This window comes from Herpailurus yagouaroundi, unplaced genomic scaffold (genome assembly GCF_014898765.1).
Source record: "Herpailurus yagouaroundi ecotype Mexico unplaced genomic scaffold, PumYag 163, whole genome shotgun sequence".
Classification (NCBI taxonomy): domain Eukaryota; kingdom Metazoa; phylum Chordata; class Mammalia; order Carnivora; family Felidae; genus Herpailurus; species Herpailurus yagouaroundi.
In genome coordinates, this window is record NW_024412404.1 from 50,514,895 (window position 1) to 50,534,609 (window position 19,715).

The 19,715-nt window shown below is 47.3% G+C and overlaps 1 protein-coding gene and 1 long non-coding RNA gene across 27 annotated transcripts in view; one reads left to right on the forward strand and one right to left on the reverse strand.

The window, feature by feature from the left end:
• TCF7L2 (transcription factor 7 like 2) overlaps positions 1–19,715 on the forward strand; it is a 203,638-nt gene that overhangs the window by 107,846 nt on the left and 76,077 nt on the right. The window lies entirely within an intron of this gene.
• Positions 17,372–18,857, reverse strand: LOC121037239 (uncharacterized). The gene is made up of 2 exons (XR_005793667.1): positions 18,222–18,857; positions 17,372–18,141 (listed from the first exon to the last, which is right to left on the reverse strand). It is a non-coding gene; the product is annotated as an uncharacterized LOC121037239 (long non-coding RNA).

Sequence of the window (19,715 nt, forward strand, 5' to 3'; positions counted from 1 at the left end):
GTGTGTGTGTGTGTCGATAGCTTAATATGGAGCCTCAGTTTATTCATCTGTACAGAATGGGGATAGCTGTGGCTTCTGAAGGACAGGACTGTCCTTCAGTTCTAGTGGCTGAGAGCACTGACTTTGGAGATGGGCACGTGTTGGCTTTCTCTCAGACTAGCCAGGTGCCTCTTTGCCGTGTTCTTGGGAAGTTTCCAATCTCCCCGTTTCCTTATGGTAAAGTGAGGAACATCGTAACTATCTCCCTCAGGGGTTGTAGTCGGGAGTGAGAGATGTTGTAAGAGTCAGGTGGTCCGATAAACGCTTTTCAAACACGATGTTGCTGTGCCCAATGTTTAGGAAGGGGGGGATGCTATTAATACTTGGCATGCTTTACAGATGATAAGTCTTTTGCATCCCTGTAAGGCTATGATAATTCTTAGTATTGGGTTTGTGTCAGTGTGTGATGTTGGCAAGAAGCTGTCAGAGAAACGCAGGTGTCAAGGGCATGAGTATTACTCTTTGCAAACGCCATGTATTCTAAATTCTGATATATCATCAGCTGAAAGATCTGCCTTCAATCTAATAACAAATTTTGGGGGAAGAAAGAAACACTGCTGTGTTAAATTTATCTACCTGTTCTATGCATCTAAATTTCAGAAATAAAACATAGAAATAATGTGAGTCTCAGAAGGGAGGAGCTGTGTCTGGGTGAGTATATAATTTGAGTAAAACCTGTGCTGTTTGGAGCTCTGCATTTCAGAAGGATGCTACGTAAGAAGCTTCCAAACCCACTTTTGATCACATAAGGGCATAGGATTTTTAAGCTGCATGGAGAGAGTGAAAGCAAACCAGAGTCATTAGACATGACCGGGCCAGATATCAGCACTTCGAAGATCATGCAGACCAATTTTGCAGGATTCTATTCTGCAATCCTGCAGTCCCAAGTTCTCATGTCCTTTTTGACCGTTAAAGGGAGTTTGCTGGTAGTATTGATGGGTGACGAGGCTGGGCTGCTGTGCAAAGCTGGCCTCTCCATAAACACACCGTCGAAAGTCTGTCCACACTCCAACCTCTCTGTAGCCCGTCTCTCCGTTGGAAGGAGTTGGGCTGCAGCATGAATGGGAACAATGAGTACAGAAGCTCATCAGAAGGTGATATTTGAGTATTTAATGTACTGCCGTTCTTTTGTATTCTATTGGGAAGAATGGGCACCACACATTAACCTTACTGTAAGCGTGATGCATTTGAACGTACAGGGGAAGAACGGCCCAAAGAATATGCATTTCTGCTCTGAGCGGTTTTGAATAAATCAACATAATAGCCCGTGGTTATTAACATATTATGTGAATTGGACAATGATATATACTTTGAGGACCTTGAACTAAATCCACCAGTTAAGAGCCTGTAGGATGGGCTCCAGAAGGACTGGAGTTCTGGGCGTTGAGGTTGTCATACAAAGAAATGAACTGCAGACCACTGGCAGAGGAATTTTCTGGTAATACTCAGCCCAAAGTAAATTTTCAAATGCTTGGGCTGCAGCACAGAATTGACTAATGTCAGATTAATTGGATCTGGACTTCTAAATGTGGGTCAGTTTGGGTTGGAAGTGATTTTATTATCCACAAACTTCTTTGTACCTCTTTTCTTCCCCAGAAATGCTCTGCTGTAATTTTTCTCTGTTGCCAGGGCTCTCTTCTGAAGCTTCTGAGAAGCAGTATATTTTTCTGTTAGATTTCATAAGAAATGGTGCTAGGTTTTTGATGTAATTACGTTTAGATTTCACAGAAATTTTCAGTGTGTTGAAAGTTAAGTTCCAGGGCAAAAAGGAACGGTTCCTTGGGCTCAGACCCAGTGAGCCTGGTCTTTTGCGTTAGTCTCGCCAGAAACTTGCCATGTGACTTGCGGGCAGGTCTTAGCGTGTTTAACCTCATGGGTTAAAAAGAAACAATAGCGGTTACGTATGATTTTTCTTGGTCCGTTATAGCCTGGAAACTTAGGCATTCAATGATCTGTGTCCTCTGCTGTGACCAGAAAGTGGAAAATAAAATGGACAGAGCCTCATAATCTTTGAGAACCAGGATTTTCCCAATTGTTTTTCTCTTTTCAATCTCTGGGTACCCTTTAAAAACCTCTTTAACTGGGTACAAGTCTTCCTCCATGACATTTAATATAACTTTATGGACTTCAGTTAAACTCTGAAGTCCCTTTCAGAAAGTTATTATTTTTTTTTAAAATCTTAAGTGCCTTATTAAACCTGCTGAGGAGGTACAGTCCTGGGAGACCATTTATCACATGTGAAAACAGTCTAGATTTAACTCTCCTTAAAAAAAAGAAAAAGGCTGATGAAGCTTACATCAACTTCCCATTTTGGACATAATGCTCTGACTGAGTAAAACGCGGTAATTTATTTTGTACAAAAAGGTTTTGTATGCCCTTGCTCACTGTTGACAGTTGATGGAGACTTAATTTGTTTAGCTAGAGATTGGCCCACCTGAACGGTGCTTACCCAGAAGCCCTTGTGAGTGATCCAGGACGTCAGGAGAGGGGTGGGACGTGGGCCTTGGGGACTGTGGGGATGCAGATTGGTCACTGTGAGTCATGTGGAGTTTATTATAAGGCTACCCACGGAATCAAGAGAGAGACGCTCTGCCTTGGCATCCGGGCCTTGCAGAGACACGGACAGGAGTCACCACAAACAGGTGCTGCTGGAGGTCGGTTCTGGAAGGCCTGGAAAGGGGGTCTCTTCTGAACCCCTGGCTGTTGGAGGGATCTCAGCAGAAGAGTTGCCTGACACTTGGGCCTTCGCCGCTTCTCTTCTCGTCTTCGAGTGCCTGCTCTGGACCTTCCCGCCCGCAGGCCAGCCCTGCTCTGCGGAACCTCCACGTTCTCTTCCACCTTGGCCCATCCACCTCGTAGGTTCCTTCTTTGTATCCCTTTGCCTTTGGCTTCCAGTTCTTTCTGAGTTAGCAGTTAAAAAACCACCACCACCACCACCAACAAAACCCCCAGAAAACAAAACAAAAGAAACCCCAAAAAACCAAGACAAGAATTTGGCCCTGCTCACCCTTGTTGGGATGGTGTGTCTGTGCCTGTTGACATCACTGACCACTGCCCAGCCTTGGCCGGCTGTCCTTGGGTATGATGCTGCCTCCGGTCCAGTTAGCAGGGAGGGGCCGTCACGTGGTACAGGGTGGGGTAGACCCCCTTGGAAGTGGTGATGGGTGTGGTAAGCACTACCAATGGCATGTCTGGCTCAGAGGGGGAAGCGTGTCTCTAACAGAAAGCTGTTTCTTTCTGCTTGCCTAAGTCAGAGGAGCCTTCCAGGAGGATGTGCTGGGGGCAGTCCAAACAACTCAACACTCAGGCATTCCTCACAAATAGACTTGGGACGTGCCTAATTAAGTAGACCAGTACGATCTTCTGCGTGCTGAGAGACTGTGTATACAGTTGGGGCTTAGTGTGTTCACCCAGGGCATCTCCTTCCCCTGTTCTCACATCTGCTTGTTAACATTGAGATCTGCAAGGGCTGATGAGTCAACCCGGTTGAGATTCCTTATGAAACCAGCTGTGGAGAGAATACTAGCGCTTGATGCTTTTTGTGGAGAGGTCCGTTTGCTAATTTCTGACGCCGTGTTCTGAGCATAAATTCTACAGAGATGGTGTGGGTGTGGTGTCTTCCTTGTCTTTTAACATCTGCAGTGTCGAAGCCCCGTGTTCCGTTATCTCTAGCGATAGAGCTGTTGTGGCGGGGTGGGGGGGGGAGGTGGGGGCCCTATCCACATGCCTGTTGTCACACACAAAGCCACAGGCCTCCAGGAGTCCACATTTAATCATGTTGGTGCTTACGTGGGAGAAGGCACCTTCTGTGTTTGCAGCTGACTTGTTCGAAGGTGCACATGCGTATTTGGAGACAACCTTGTGAAACCTCTCAGGGCCTCCGTGGATGCTCTGGGGCCTTGTTCAGGGCAGAGCATTTTAGTAGGAGCAGTGGCTTGGTGTGCTGTAGCAAAACAGACCAACCAAGACTTTGGAGCCAGATAGGCGGGCCGAGGGTTTCGGCCCCGTTCCTTAGTACCTGCGTGTTGTAGAAAATTTACTTAATCTGGAATCCTGTCCCCATTTCTTGAAAACCTAAAAAAAAATCCTCCCGTAGTGGAGTAATTGGACACCTGCAAGTGTGTCCCTTCTCTCTGTCTCTCTCTGTCTCTCTCTCTCTCTCTCCTTGTTGTCTTCTTTTGCTTCTATTGAAGCTCTGGACCTTGGGAAGGTCCAGAGGAAGGGTAGTGTCATGGGCTTTCGCCTTCAGCTGAAGGTTGGTGGGACTCTTGCCCCAGATTTACTGAGAACAAGTTCTGGGGCAAGATTCTGGCTTGGGTCTGGTGCTATTCCTGAATCAATGAGGCCAGGAGAGGAGGGCGATCACGTAAGAAGATGGCAGTTCCCACTGGATCGCTTGACTGGATGGTGTTAGAGAGGTCTCTGGGGGAATTTGCAGGAGTCAGTCACTTTTTTAAACAGTTATTAATTAGTAATTGAGTTTTGCACTCAGTGAGTGGTGTGAAATTCTCAGCCCTTTGGTATCTACTAGATGTTCCTCGTTAATTTTCTCCCTTCCCTTGTTAAGGAGACCGTAAGGGCTAAACTGTGTCGAGCTAAGAACCGGTTATGAACGCCTCCATTTACAGAATCCAGTATAATTCCGGGTATCTTCCCCAGACTGTTCGCTCTGGCCCATCTGCTGAATAGGGCAGGGTCTTCTGAGAGGACAGCCCTGCAGGAGCAGTTGTGTTGTGTATTTTTAGGGCCTGCCATTGCAGATACAGCCTTTCCTGGGTTCCCAAACCTTGGGCTTTTATTTATTTTTTAAGTTGGACAGAGTCTGATATTGAAAGTGAGGAAAGAACGCTGGAAAGAGCAACAGGGCTGAGGTGAAGGTAACTGCTCATTCTTCTCTCTGAGAAAGATATGTGTGTGATCTGTCGAGTGCCTGCCGTGTCCCCTGTGCTAGACTCTTTATAGGCGCCTTTAAATGGAATCCTCATGACGTTTTAGAGTAGATACTGTTACCTCCCATATGAGGCACCTGAGTCTCAAGCAGATTCATAACTTACCCAGATTATGTGCCAGGGACCCTCCAGATGGTCTTTGCTCTTAGTCCCCGAGACGGCACTTTATTTTTACGTATTTTTTAAAATGTCTACTTATTTAATTTTGAGAGAGAGAGCGAGCAAGTGAGCAGGGGAGGGGCAGAGAGAGAGAGGGAGAGAGAGGATCCCAAGCAGGCTCCGCGCTGTCGGCACAGAGCCTGACGCAGGGCTCGAACTCACAGACCGCGAGACCGTGACTTGCGCCGAAGTCAAGAGTCGGATGCTCAACCGACCGAGCCACCCAGGTGCCCCCTGCCCCAAGACCGTATTTGAAGGCGTCTCTCAACAAGGGAAAGCTGAAAGCCCATGTTTGCTATGGCTAACGTGAGAAAACTTTTTTTTTTTTCCCTATAGCTTTATTGAAATATAATTCACGGACCATCCAGTTCACCCATTAAAGTATACATGGCTGTCACATATCCAGAATTGTGCAACCATCACTCCATCTCCTGGCCCCCCCATGTCCATTAGCAGTCGCTCTCCATTTTCACCAGTTCCTTCCCGTCCTAGATGGCCCCTCAGGTCTCCTCTGTGTCTGTGGATTTGCCTAGTCTGGGCTTCTCATGTGAATCGAATCCTACGATGTGGGGTCTTTTGCGATTGTTCCTTTCACTTCGAGAAATGGGGAAGCTATTGATGGGAGCTTGTCCAAGCTATCCTCTTCGCACCTTGGTCTACTGGAATTTCATGACCTTCGGCTTCTTCCACGCTGTCTCGTGACCCTGTGTGCCACAAGAAGCCAGACGATAGGAACACCCAAGCGAACTTTTGAGTACAGATGAGGACGCTGGAATTAGTAGTGGAATGCTTGGTGGGTTAGGTGTGGGCCTTGGATGGAACAGACTCCTTCCTTTTAATACCTGGTGGCTCCAGTGCCAGTAGGGAGAGGGCTACATGCTGCCCGAGGAGGGTTGGGAATGAGGTTCCCTGGCATTCACCGCTAGGGACAAGATCGGCTTTGAAGGTACGCCGGGCAGGAGAAGCTGGAGGGCCTGTCTTTTGTGACGTCTGGGGATGTTAGGGCAGATGTGGAGACTGGTCCCCGGCCCCTTGGTGCCAAAGGACTCCAGGGGAGTTTCAGAAACCTCTCATTTTCCCCTGCCTGTTCTCACCCCCGCCCCGATTTCCTCCCCTGGTTCACACTGCGGATGGGGGAGCCTTTCACCTTTTCCGTTCCGGGTGCAGCAGCCGCAAGGAATGTTATCAGTGTTGAGACCGGGCACAGGACCAAACCTTGCTGGTGTCTGAACTGACACCCAAGCGGAGCCCGAAACAGCGGTGCAGGTTGTGCAGGTCAGCTGACGGCCACTGAGCCGGCTGCCTGTCCTGCTGAGGTTGGTCCTCGCCGGCCTGGCTTGGTGATGATGTAAACTGTATCAGGCAGGTCGCACTGGTGTAGATCCACGCAGGCCTGTCACCTCTCCCAAAATGAGTGGGTTCCTGTGGGTCGGGGGGCTGGCCCGGGGGTAAAGTGCTTTGCAAATCACTCGCTTGCTTATAAGCGAGTTAAATGAAAGGGACCAATACAAATGTTCCTGCTTGGAAAGCTGGCAGTGGAATATGAGAAGTTTTTATTTCATGGCAGGTGACTTGGTGGGGGCTCATGGCTTGGATCTCGCCTTGATCTCTAGCCATCTGTTGTTCCCTGCCTTTTGGGTGGAAAAAGAACAAACAGTGTGCTTCCCTGTATATGTCAGGGTGATGGCGTGGGGGTTGGCACTGGGTCCAAGACCTTTCTGGTGTCGTGGGGGGCGGAAAAATGCAGAGACCAGGGTTCTTGAAGTTTCTTAATAAATTCCGGTGTTAAGTGCTGAGTGACGAGCTCGGCCCCCGGGCCAGAGTGACTACACTGTTCGTGTCCCCAGAGGTGGACGTAGCCCCTAGGATGCTGGTGACCAGCCGTGTGTCCATAGGGCAGAGCCAGGTGGCCTGGGTGTGGATGGAAGTGCAAGGCAGCATACGGTCCTGCCCTGTGCACCTGGCAGGGTGCGGGGGGCGGTGTCTCTGTGTCCTTCAAGCAGGCGCCTTTCCAGCCTAGACAGCAAGCTCCCTTACTTACCTCTTGGGGCCTGTAGAGGAAGAACGGTGCTTACTGTCAACCCTGAAAGCCTAGGTTTTGATGTGATCACGAAAACGTTTGGGTTGAAATGGTCACAAGATGTTCTTGACCCTTCCCTTCCGAGCTGCTTCCGGCTGCCGTTTCCATTCTCGCAAGCCTCCCAACCTGTGGGCCCTGGGCATGAGTCACTGAGCCAGACTGCCGCCCATCCCGCTGGCCTGGATGGCTCGGGGCGGGAGCTGCTGGCACGACATCCAGAAAACAAACCACACCCCAGGAATGAGGATGCACTGTAGCATTTCTGTGCTTCTGGACCAGAGGCACCGGGGGCTCACGACGGGCCTGGGGCTCGTGCCCCTGCATCCAGTGCTGCTCTTGTCTCTTGTGTCCCATCGCTGGTGAGCTGGCCGGTGCTGGTCAGCAGGGGAGTACTTACCCGTGGCATTAAGAGGATGGTCAGTGTGACCAATCCCTCAAAGGTCAGCGAGGGTGTTGATGATAGCGCCTCTCTCTTCCCTGAGCCCCACATGCGACCTTGTTCTGCTTAATGCAGAACATTCTAGATTGATAAATTAAACTTGGGCTTCAGTTTTTATTTTACAGTTCGGAATTCTTTCATTAAGGACATGAGAGGTAAAAATGTCATTGTTTTGCCAGCCGGCAACCAACAGACTCCTCTCACTCTGGAAAGGGATTAGCTTGAGTTTTCTTGAGGGACTGGCTTATTTATTATAGATCAGCAGATTACTAAAGCCCTGTGATTTTAAAGAGATCTAAACACAACTGGAACCCCTTCTCTCCACCTTGAGGCACGCACCGATCTTTCTAGTACTGTCCCTTCATACGTTTGTAAATGACAGCGTTAGGGACAGTATTAAAATCGTTGCAGGGTTCCCGGGACCTTGGACATAGCTGAAGGCGACACGCTAGTCACTGAGGGGCTCACGGGCACATTTGCATCACCATATTTTTCGGCATTTCCCGATGGCTGTTGGGGGATTCGGATTAGGGTTGGATGATTTGCTGTTTGCTACGGTGATCTGGGTACTTTTTGAGGCGAGAGCGTCTGCGTCAGTCCATGCCGGAGGAATACTTTCAGGCCAGTTACCTATAGCTCATCGGTTCTCAGCTGGGGTGATTTCGCTCTTCAGGAGACCTTTGACAATGTCTGGATGCATTTTTGGTTGTCACAGCTGGGAAGGGGATGCTGCTGTCACCTAGTGGGTAGTAGGGAGGTTGCTAGGGTAGCCCCCACCACGAAGGATGATCAAATATCAGCAGTGCTGAGGTTGAGAAATCTGCTTTAACGCCAGTGTTTATCGAGCAGCCTCCCTCCTGAAACAAGAGCACAGGCTCAGGTATGGGAAAGCATATTTGAAAATAAGTGACATACCAATCTGCAGGTCTACATTGCAGGGTAATCTGTTTTTTGCCAGTTGTTGTATGTACTTAAAAATATCTTGGTGGTTTATTAGAGTAGTTAAAAAAAAAACAATAAGCGTTACAACTATATGAACATGATGATCTAAAAACTGGTAGCTTCTCAGGCTTCAAAAAGGCCTGTGACACAGAGAATAGCCCCCTGAGCCGAGTTTTGTTTGCCGTGGTCCCGCAGTGGGTTCGTTTAGATCTACCTGGTCAGCGGAAGAGAGAGCGTGTGAAGTCAGTCCATTTGCATTTCTCGAAACCCTAGAAACCCTAGTCTTCCGCTCCTGTAATCATCTTTTGTTTTTTCCAAGTGAGAGACCCAAAACAAATCATCCTGCTCTTCCTAGCGTACTCAAAAGTTTGTGTTTGTCTGCCTTTCAAGGTGTAGCGCCAGATTACGTTCTAGAATTCCCATTTTGCTTTCAAAATCCTGTTCTTACAAGGAACCGTCTATTGACAACGCATCATAAATTTTTCGTGGCTCCTCCGTGACATTTCTGGGGAAGTAAATGAAAGGTGTAAATTAAGAAAAGCAAGTGTTTGTGGTTCCCACTTTAACCTTCTGTTATGTTAAATGGCTTTGTTGAAGAGGGCTGTCACTGTTCTTGAAAACTTGGGAAAATCCACAGCAAGCTGTGCCATTAGTTGCCTTTGGGAGCACAGGATGTTTGATGTGAAAATTATATGGCCACATCTAATTGGGTATATTTTCACCCCACCGGATATCAACTCAAGAAATGACTCTTCCCCCTCCCCTGCTTTTTGAGCTAAATTGTTTAACCTGAATTTCATGCTACTGAGAAAATTGCATTCCAGTAATCCAGGTGCCATTTTCCAATGTCTTTTGTTTAGTAGCATGTGTGTATGACGCAACCATATAAATTTCTAGACGTCCGGCAAGAGCTGGTTATCAATCCCTCCCTGATTTGGGGGATGATAAGGCCTATGACCCCACCCTTTCCCTCCCGAATTTACATTCCTCCCTGTGCCCTGTGGAAACCTAGCCAGCCAGTGGAAAGAAAATAGAAGCTCTCTGGACCTCTGCTTCCTGTAAAATGGGAATAATAATTCTTATCCTGCCTGTTTCCCAGAGTTGTGCGTTTGTTTCAAACGAAGTGTGCTCAGAATTCAAATAAAAAGCAGTTAGAGATAAGATCATGGCAATTATGCCAATGGAAACATCAGAATTTTTTTTTTAATTTTTTTTAACGTTTATTTATTATTTTTGAGACAGAGAGAGAGCATGAGCGGAAGAGGGTCAGAGAGAGAGGGAGACACAGAATCCGAAGCAGGCTCCAGGCTCTGAGCTGTCAGCACAGAGCTGGATGTGGGGCTTGAACTCATGAACCGCGAGATCATGACCTGAGCCGAAGTCAGACGCTCAACCCACTGAGCCCATCAGGTGCCCCAGAAACTCCATACCCATAAGATTGTACAGTATGTGGTCCTCTGTGATTGGCTTCTTTCACTTGGCGTGTTTTCAAGATTCATCTACGTTGTGGCATCTATCAGTATTTCATTACTTTTTTATAGTCAAATAATATTCCATCCTGCGGATGGGTCACACTGTGTTGATCTACTCATCAGCTGATGGTGAACTTCAGAATTTTAAAAATAGAAGCTAGACCATATTTGCTTTAATTTGCAAAATTATCCCCCCCCCCCCCACTTTTTTGGGGAAGTGCTCTTATGCTGAATACTGTTACAGGGCACAGATTTCCAAGTCTGTGGGTGGTCTTCATAGTTGAGCAAATACTAATAACCTCAACAGATTCTACCTGGAACCAAATAATTGGGTGAACATGACCGAACAGTCGTGGTCCCTCTGAAGCCCAAGGCTTTTCATCTGTTAGAGTAGTAACTATTGCTGGTGACTTTTTCTGTGGGTTGGCTAAGGATTAAGACATTATCTCCAGTGACTCAGGCACGCCCCTGATGGTACCATCTCCTTTGTCTTCATTTTCTCCTCTGGTGCTAATCGCGCAAATAGCATCCAAAAGATTGTGATCAGGTGAGGTTATTTCCAGCCTGGGGAGTCTTTTTTTGCTCTGTATGCGGTTTGCTTGTTTGTTCCTGTTTTGGTTGTTGGTTTTACCTGTTGTAAATATTCAGAGGCCCAGGTCTGTTGACATGCTGGAGAGAGGAAAATACACTTTGTCCAGATTTGACACGCTGGCTGCCCGTCTGTGCTGTGGCTTGGTGTGGCGGAGGGCAGAGTCTCTGTGCTCAGGGTGCAAAACCCAGCCGGGGTCAGCTGCCTTGTAACCACTTCTGATTACCAGCCTCCACGACTGTTTTGGGCATTAATGTCCCTTACGTACTCTGAGGAGAAACTCTTCAAGGAAAATGTGATTTTTTTTTTTTTTTCTTTTCTTTATTGGCTGCAGGACCTAGGAAGATGAGTCTTGCTTTAAGAAGCAGGGAACCCTTAATGGTCTTTGAGAGAACCCTGAAAATTAGGTGTTTTTTCAGAGCCATCTAAATGACACTCTGTGGTTGTTATTCTGGGCTCTGTATGTTAGCAGGTGGGTCCATCCATTTAGTGCTGGGAAGAAACAGGAATAAGATGGTTTGACTCCTCCAGTCCACGTGTGTACTGTCTCTGTTGCCTTACACACACACACACACACACACACACACACACACACACAAATACACATATTTAGAATTTTTTCCTCTCTCAAGTTTCTCTCTCTCTTTTTTTGAGAGAGAGGGAGGGAGGAGTAGAGAGAGGGAGACAGAGGATCTGAAGGCGACTCTGCTGACAGCAAAGAGCCCGATGCAGGGCTTGAACTCATGAACTGTGAGATCATGACCTGAGCTGAAGTCGGACGCATAACTGAACCAACCAGGCGCCCCTCTCGAGGTTCTCTTTAACCTGACTTGTACTAACAAAAGCAGCTGACCAGGCAAGGTCCACTTTGAGAAAAACAATTCTGCCTTCTGCCACATCACCACCGCCCTTAGACCCACTGTGGTTGCCCCAGGCTTGTGCCCGATGACAACAGTGGTGGCCTCTTAAGTTATCTTACAATAGCGTGATTCTTTCTGGGGATGACAGAAAGGGGCCGGTGTCATTTTGGAACCAGGGATGCTAGTGAATGGAGCTGGCCAGCCTTTCCCCAAATTGTCGAGTACCTTTCCCCATTCTGAATGAGATGACGTCTGGATCCGTCCTGCCTATAGGAATCTGTTGCTTTTGAATATTTATATCCTCCCATCCTTCCAGTGTGATCCCTCCTCTCATAATATTTGGGGAGAATTTTTTTTTACCAAACTATGTCAATGTAACAAATTTTTGTGCAATCAGTATAGTGCATTTCAACCGAAATGGTTTGCTTTCATAAATACTGAGAAGGTTTAAATAACGTTTTCTCACAAATCCGCCCTCGTTTACAGTTACTCAGTTACTGCACCAAGAAGACCCTCCGGAGTTTGATGTTGTCAGGAAACATATTAGCAGAAAATAGTATGGTATCTAATGCTAATAATTGGTTAGTGGAAATGAGAAAAGAAGAAATGTAATTGGGGCTCCTGTGGCTAACAAGGGGTGAATTATGAAACATTTCCAGGGGAGATTCCAGGGCTGTTCCAGAAACCTGTTATTTGCATTTTAAAACATTTGGGCTCCATTGAGAGGGGAGGGGGGGTGCTGTTTACCAACACTGCTTTCTTTTGCAGAGTGAAGCGCTCCAAATTGCCCGAGTGGGAGCTAGATCCCCAGGCACACCCAGCCCCTGTAGGAGCTCCGCTGGTTTTTAAGGAGAAGATTGGCTGGTAGAGGCTCCAAGTGCTAGCCAGCGCCCCGCCCCCTGCCTCCTGGAGTTTGCGCAGTGCTGCTCACGGCGCAAGGTGGCCCGATAGGGACCCGCATGCCTGCCCAAAGGCTAGTCTGGGACAAGGAAACCTCCCTTTAGCAGGAATCTCATCAAAGGCACATCATTAGATACCCTCTATTAGCCGGATTCACACAGCTTTCTGCAGCCTGTGGTTCTTGGACTTCAGCTTCTGCCTCCAGCTCTTCCCTCGTAGTCGTTGCTGGGCGAGGTGGACGGGCTGATAGTTTACGCCTGCCTTTGTGGATCAACTCCCGTTCTCTTGAAGTTAATTGCTGAGCATGGTTTTTCTTGAGCTCATCGGCATTTTGTCTGTCTGGAGAGATTGCACGTTTAGGGGCAGGGACTCTCACATCCATATGCGGATCACGGCTACGCAGCCTGGTTGCAGGGAGAAGCTTCCCTTGCCATGTGCTGAGGTCAGCGCGGAACCTCGTCACTGCCTGAGGAGGCAGATGGGAGGGATGTGCTGGCACTCCGCTTGTGTCTGGCTTTCCAAGGAATTAGGATGGCCTCAGAGAAGACTCCACGGAGTGTTCCAGCGACATCCGTTAGAACTTCATTCATTTTTTTGCGTGCCTTGGCTAATTTACCAATATTAAGGTTAGCCGTTTGGATATTATTACCTTACGTCCCAGTAGAGCCTTGACCTTTACTTAAAAAAAGCTCATTTAGGGGGCGTGTGGGTGGCTCCGTCAGTTAAGTGTCCTGACTTCAGCTCAGGTCATGATCTCCTGGTCCGTGGGTTCGAGCCCCATGTTGGGCTCTGTGCTGACAGCTCAGGGCCTGGAGCCTGCTTCGGATTCTGCGTGTGTCTCTCTCTCTTTACCCCTCCCCCGCTCGCATTCTGTCTCTCAAAAATGAATAAATGTTAAAAAAAGATCGAAAAAAAAGCTCATTTAGTGTTCATACCAGCTGAAAAGTAAAAGTATCTCTTATTCAGAACTACCCAAGTAAGTTATTTTTACTTGATCCTAAACTCTTTAATAAACTTTTTTTTTATTTTTAGTTTTTTCAAGGTTTATTTATTTTTGAGAGAAAAAGAGACAGAGAGCAAGTGGGGGAGGGGCAAAGAGAGGAGAAGAGAGGGACACAGAATTCGAAGCAGTTTAATAAACTATTTTATACCCTCTTTCCCTTCGTTGTTTATGATACTGTAATGAAAACTATATATGTTTTATTTCCAGCTTCTCAACGTTTGTTACTTTGAAGTATTTTTTTTTCTCCCAGGAAACAAAGCAGGTTGGCAACATTTTCTTTTAACCAATAAGCATCTTTTGAAATGACGCTTCAAACCCCATTCATGATACCGTATCCCTAAAATATTTTTCTGGGCCATGTGAAGCTTTTATCTCGTAAAAGAAAGCTTTCCTGCCCACGTGTCGCCTTTTCTCCTTGGATATAACTTTCTTCAGCAACTCTCCCCTTGTTATATAAGGGCCATGTCCAGAAATTGAGGCACATTGGATTTGTACTTAGAGCCAATTGAGCACCTCGTGAGTTCCCCTCCTCTGTGTTCTGCTAGCCCTGCAGAATTGGAGCCTTTGTGGGTGGTGGGCAGGGCCCTTAGAGGGTACCCTCAAGTGACGTGACAAACCGGCCCTCAGAAATGCGGGGCGCACAGCCAGGTAGGTGGCAGTGGCTCCGAGGCCCTGCATCTGTTTCTGTGCTGAGGTTGAGAAGAGGTGACCTGTGCTGTGTACAAGGGCGAGTATAGGGATGCACTTGACACGGGTTTCTTCTGGGTCCATCCTGTTTTGCCTTCCATTTGGATCCTGGTCTTTCTCACTACGATGTGGTCCCTGAGGGCCAAGGCTGACTTCATTCATTCTATCCCTTGAGTGTAGGGACGGTGATCATGTTTTGCCCCATGCCACCTCCGAGCAGGATGGCTCAGGGTCACTGACAATGGCACGAGAAGAAGGAGTCTCAGTACGTGAGCTGTCCACTAGCCATTCCCGGCCATGGGCCATTGGCTTCCATATTCAATGCCATCCGCCTACGTGTGCGTGCACGCGGGTCTACGCACATGTGCCCACACATACGCACCTGTAGACTCTCACACTTCGTCACTCACACACACTCCCAGTTTTGGAACATAATCGTGAACATCAGACGTTACTTTCCACCTGCCACGTCAGCGACAGTGTCGTGGTTTGGCTTTACCATTTAATGACAAAAATGGTGGCTTGTTTGTAGCTCTGATTACAGTTTTCTTTGCGTCTGTGTTAAGTTGGTTGACAACGTATTTCAAATGTAATTAGTCCCCACCAGAGTTACCTCACCTTCAAGAGGTGAGAATTATTGATGGAGGTTAAAGCTAGAACAGCGTGACCTGTGCAGACCTGAACTCTCTTTCCAAGGTCACAAATGTGTATGTGGGCTTTACTTACCGGGTCGGACAGTTGGATAGGTGGCTGCTGTGGCTTATTTGCTTTCTGGCGTCCTTGTTTGTATGCATGTGTGTATATGTGAATACGTGATAAAGCGATATGAGGCTTTTACCCTCTTAGCAATTAAAAAAAAATTGTGATTTTGCTAGTTTGCTTCTTTAATGGAATGGCTCTTGCCAGTGCTTTTCTCGCAAATGGATTTCTTACTCCTCCAAAGATGCTGCAGTTTCAAAACACGATTCTTCCATGTTCTCTATAGAACCCTGAACTCCTAGTTTTTAAAGTCTCCGTTTTGCTTTGTTCTTCTCTGTATAGTCCTGGGTAGGTCCTTTTATGTCTAGACGTAGAGATTTAAAATAAAATCGTGAAAGAAATTGATTACATGATTTCTAAGACCCATTTCGTTGGGTCTTAGAAATTCACAATTCTGGTTTCTTTTAGAGACCCACAAATAATCCTTTCCCTCTTGCTTGGGGGGAGAAAACACATAAAAAATACAACTCAAATATATTAGGGTGATACAGAACTGATAGGATGTGCGTGCATGCGCGTGTGTGTGCGTGTGTGTGTGTGTGTGTATAAGGAGATTTATTGTAAGGCTGACACGATTATGAAGACAGGCAAGTCCCAAGATCTTCAGTAGGCAAGCTGGAGACATGGGGGAGCTTGTGATGTAGTGTAGTCTGCTTTTGAAGGCCCGGGAACCAAGAGAGCTGATGGTGTAGTTCATGTCCAAAGGCTGACAGGCTTGAGACCCTGGAAGAGCCAAGGTTGCAGTTTGAGTCTGAAGGCATAGAAAACCTATGCTCCACTTGAAGGCAGCCAGGCTAAAAGGAGAAGTTCCTCCTTCTTTTGGGGGGAGAATCAGCCTTTTGTTATTCGGGCCTTCAACTGATTAGATGAGGCCCACCCCCATTATTACGGAGGGCATCGGTTTTATTTAGTCTGTCAGTTTTCATGTTGAACTTGTCCCAAACCCCAGAAACACTCAGAATAACGTTTGACCAAATATCTGGGCACCCCATGGCATAGTCAGGTCAACACATAAAATTAACCATCACATCAAACTTTTCTGAGACAGAATTTAAAACTTCTTCTGGTTTTTTCTTTCTAAGAGGTGGGCTCACAATTCTCCCAACAGCCAGTAGCAGCTGTTCGCCATATTGGATCTGAATAACATTATTTCATGCGAAATCTTTATCTCTGGAGGCTTTCATATTTTTTCGGGTTTTTGTTTTTTAAATGCTTTTCAACTCCTCCTTTCCTTTTTATTTTTCCTGGCAAAGCAAATCGTACTTTCTAGCTCATTGGGTTCCATTCTGCTGCATTAATATTTAAATATTGCCCAACCACTTGTGTAAGGAGCTATAAGCTCGCAAAGAGACAAAATAGTAGAATACACAAATGTCACCACAACTTTTTTGGTGACACATCTTGATGCTTGATCCGTGTGGCCGTGGCCCAGAACCGGTCAGCACCCCTTGTCATCAGGTGCTGAGTCACCAGTGAAATTGAAACCCGCCATCCGCTCCGTCTGCCTTCTCTCTTAACATGCCACAGCTTCGTACCTTCACCTTCTCCAGACGAAATGTGTCTTTCGAAATCGTCTGTCACAAATAGGCGGTGCCTCTGGAGAAAGCTGGGAGGCCGATCTGGTGCTGTTAAGTGTTCGTGGCTCCTGCTTGCTGGAGACCACATCTTAGGGCAATGTAGCCAGTGACATCGGAGGCACCAGAGGAGCAGGGGGGCTGAGTGTCAGTTCCTGTAGGTGTTGTGGTTCAGGGCCCCTCTCTCCATCCCAGGCCACAAGCCATAGTCATTCCTATTTTAAAAAGGGCCAGGTGCCTGTTCCAAAGTACTGCCTTATAATAGTCTCCTCATCATGCCAGGACCATGAAACTCACGGGGTTTTCATTTACTTTTTCTGAAGTGTCTCCATTTCTTCCCACATTACCCCTTGATCCGTGGGTGGGTAATTATTGAGGTCAGTCTGATTAAGGTGACCTAGACTACTCCAGTCAAGATGCCTCTCTCTCTCTCCAAACCCAGTCCAAACTGACCTGAGCAAAGTAACTGTATTGACCCCAAACTCCTAACAAAGAAGTACACGGGTGGCATGCATCAGGCATGGCTGGATCCAGGGGCCCCCATTTACCAGGACACCATCTCTCTCCTTGGCTCTGGGTTGATGTCACCTAATGAAGACAGGTTGAAGTCCAGAGAGATCTTATCGTCTGAACCAGTGGTTGTGGACGGGGATGTGATGCGTTGAGTGCAGTTGGACCGAGGGGTCCACATAGCTTGAGAGTTGGGGTTGTACCTCCTAAGTAATTCAAGGTACTGGTACCAGAAAAAGCACGAATGGATGCGGAGCATAAAACTCAGTGGATGCCTGCTTTCTAATCTTTAGGATCCGTTGATGAGTTATATATTTATTAAGGGGAGATTCGGCTACAGTTCCTTCTCAGTACCAAATGATTTTGTAGTTGTATATACATTTGAATTTGTTTAGAAGCCATCTTTTTCATCCTCCAAAATTTGAAGTGGCTTAGAAGACTTTACGTTATACCAAAAGATTGGAAATGAACATTTAAAGAAATGAGAAAAAAAGAAAACCAGGGTACGCCCAGAAGACAAGAAGGGAATAAGGATAATTTTACACATTTCGAAGCTAGGAGCTCCTACAGAATTGGTTGAAATGACCTGCAGATTTGGCTCTGAGGTTCCCAGGAATGGCAGATCTGGGTTTTAGATGGAGGGGTGTGTGTGTAAGTGTGTGTGTGTGTGTGTGTGTGTGTGTGTGTGTGTGTGTGTGTGTGTAAGTAACATATCCGCATAAGCCACAGGCCCCTGTGGGAGTATAGACCCGAGGAAAGGCCATGGGAAGACAATAAAGATGCCGTGGTCTATGGTAACCTTAGATACATTTCTTTCCCAAACTCCTCTGGGACACTTGCCCTTGGGGGCCTTGCCTCTTTGCTCTCAGCACCTTGTTAGAAAACAGAGTGAGCAGACAGGGATTTCAACCCTCATATTGCTGGGTTCCTTCCAGGAACAGTTGGAGGGTTAAACCATGTCACCTCTGATGGGAGACAGTAAGGTGAGTCACCGCTGTGACAAGGCAGAATGAGATTACCTTAGTTGTAAAGCTGGGCCGATCTTGAAAATGGACTCCTGCTTGCCTAATGACTCACATTCCTGTTTACAAATGAGCGCTGTGTGGGGAAGTGCAGAGTGGGGCGTTCTGTTTCCCAGACGGAGACCAGAGACCTCCAGGCATGGGCAACCAGGGCTACCTCTGGGAGGACACCTCCAGGCATGGGCAACCAGGGCTACCTCTGGGAGGACACCTCCAGGCATGGGCAACCAGGGCTACCTCTGGGAGCTTGGGCTGCCCTTTCTGGGGGGCAGACCTCGGGGCTTCCGGCAATGGTGGCTTTCCGAGACCAGACAGGGACAGCTGCAGCCAGCTAGGACCCTGGAGTATCACCAGCTTGCAGGCCATGTGACCCCTTCCCATTTGGGGAGTTCATGTGGCCTTTTGATGGTTTTAATCCTCCTGGACACCCTCCCCCCGCCCCCCACCCCCACCCTGTTGCCACTGTGGGAGGACCAGGTAATATGGTAGCCATGTAAATTGTTCTGGAAATACAGTTGCTGTTTATAGAATTCGTCCTTTATTTCCATCGATTTGCTGTCTCCCAGAGTCTTTAGCATCCATTATGCTCATTCTGCTGCTATTTGATGAAATCAGAACATAAGATATTGGGTTTTGTGCTCAGTTCAGTCTCATGCTCTTAGTCCTGAATTCTGTTATTCAGGATTAAGAAGGGTGAAGAATTTATTTATGGCACTTTTTTTTTCTTCATATAAACCCTTTTAAAGACTGGAGTAGAGAAGTCATCACATGCATACAAAGGGCATAGATGTTTTCTTTTCTAAAAGGCAATCAGAATGATATTTCTCTGTTGTGAAATAGCCCTTCTTGGACCCCAGGTCTCTTTATGCCCCCTAAAATCTCTACCCCTTTTATAGAGTAACAGGGAATGTCTGGACAGGCAAACGAGTCCACACAGCAGCACCGTGAGTCGACCGAGACCTGGTCCCTATTCCCCTTCCGCCAGTTACTAGCTGTGTGACCTTGGGCATGCTCCTTAACGTCTCTGAGTCAGTTTCCTCCTCTGTAAAATGGGCATGACAATACCTACCTCACAGGGTGGTTGTGAGGAGTTGAGGAACAGCGTGCACATTCCTGTCTAAAGCCCCCGACAGGGTCGGCAGTCAAGGAAGCAGCTGTCATGATAGGCTCCAGCCGGGCTGAAATTGAGTACAGCACCTGCTTCTTGAGCACGCATACCTGTGTGCTGCCGGATCTTTTCGAGGGGTCCAGAGATGTAAATGTAGTTGCCTCTCCAAAATCGTAGTCCGGCAGAGGAGAAGGTGACTAGACAGATCCCCAGATAGCCCTAGGGTAGTATTGGGTGGAACCATATGTGATTGCATTTTTGTAGGGTAGAACTATCAGCAGTATCACTTGGTTAAATTAATAGAAGATTGAGTAAGGTAAGTTGACAGAGAGAGAGAGAGAGAGAGAGAAAATGCTGGCCAGCTGGCTCAGAGCAAGGAGCAGCCATGTCCACTGGGGGAAGGATGGGCAGAGGTGGGGACAGCGGGAAGGGATGTAACAGAAAGGTTGCATGAAGGAGGCTGTATTTAAGATGTTGCTACAGGGGGCCCCAAGCTGGAAGGCAGGGAGGTGGAAGAGTCCTGGGGTCGCATCGGGAACCATGCTCTGAGTTTGTAGAGAAGCGTGGGTTAGGGAAGAAAGTCAGGCTGGGGGCCATGAATGCCTTGGTGACCGCGTCCCCCT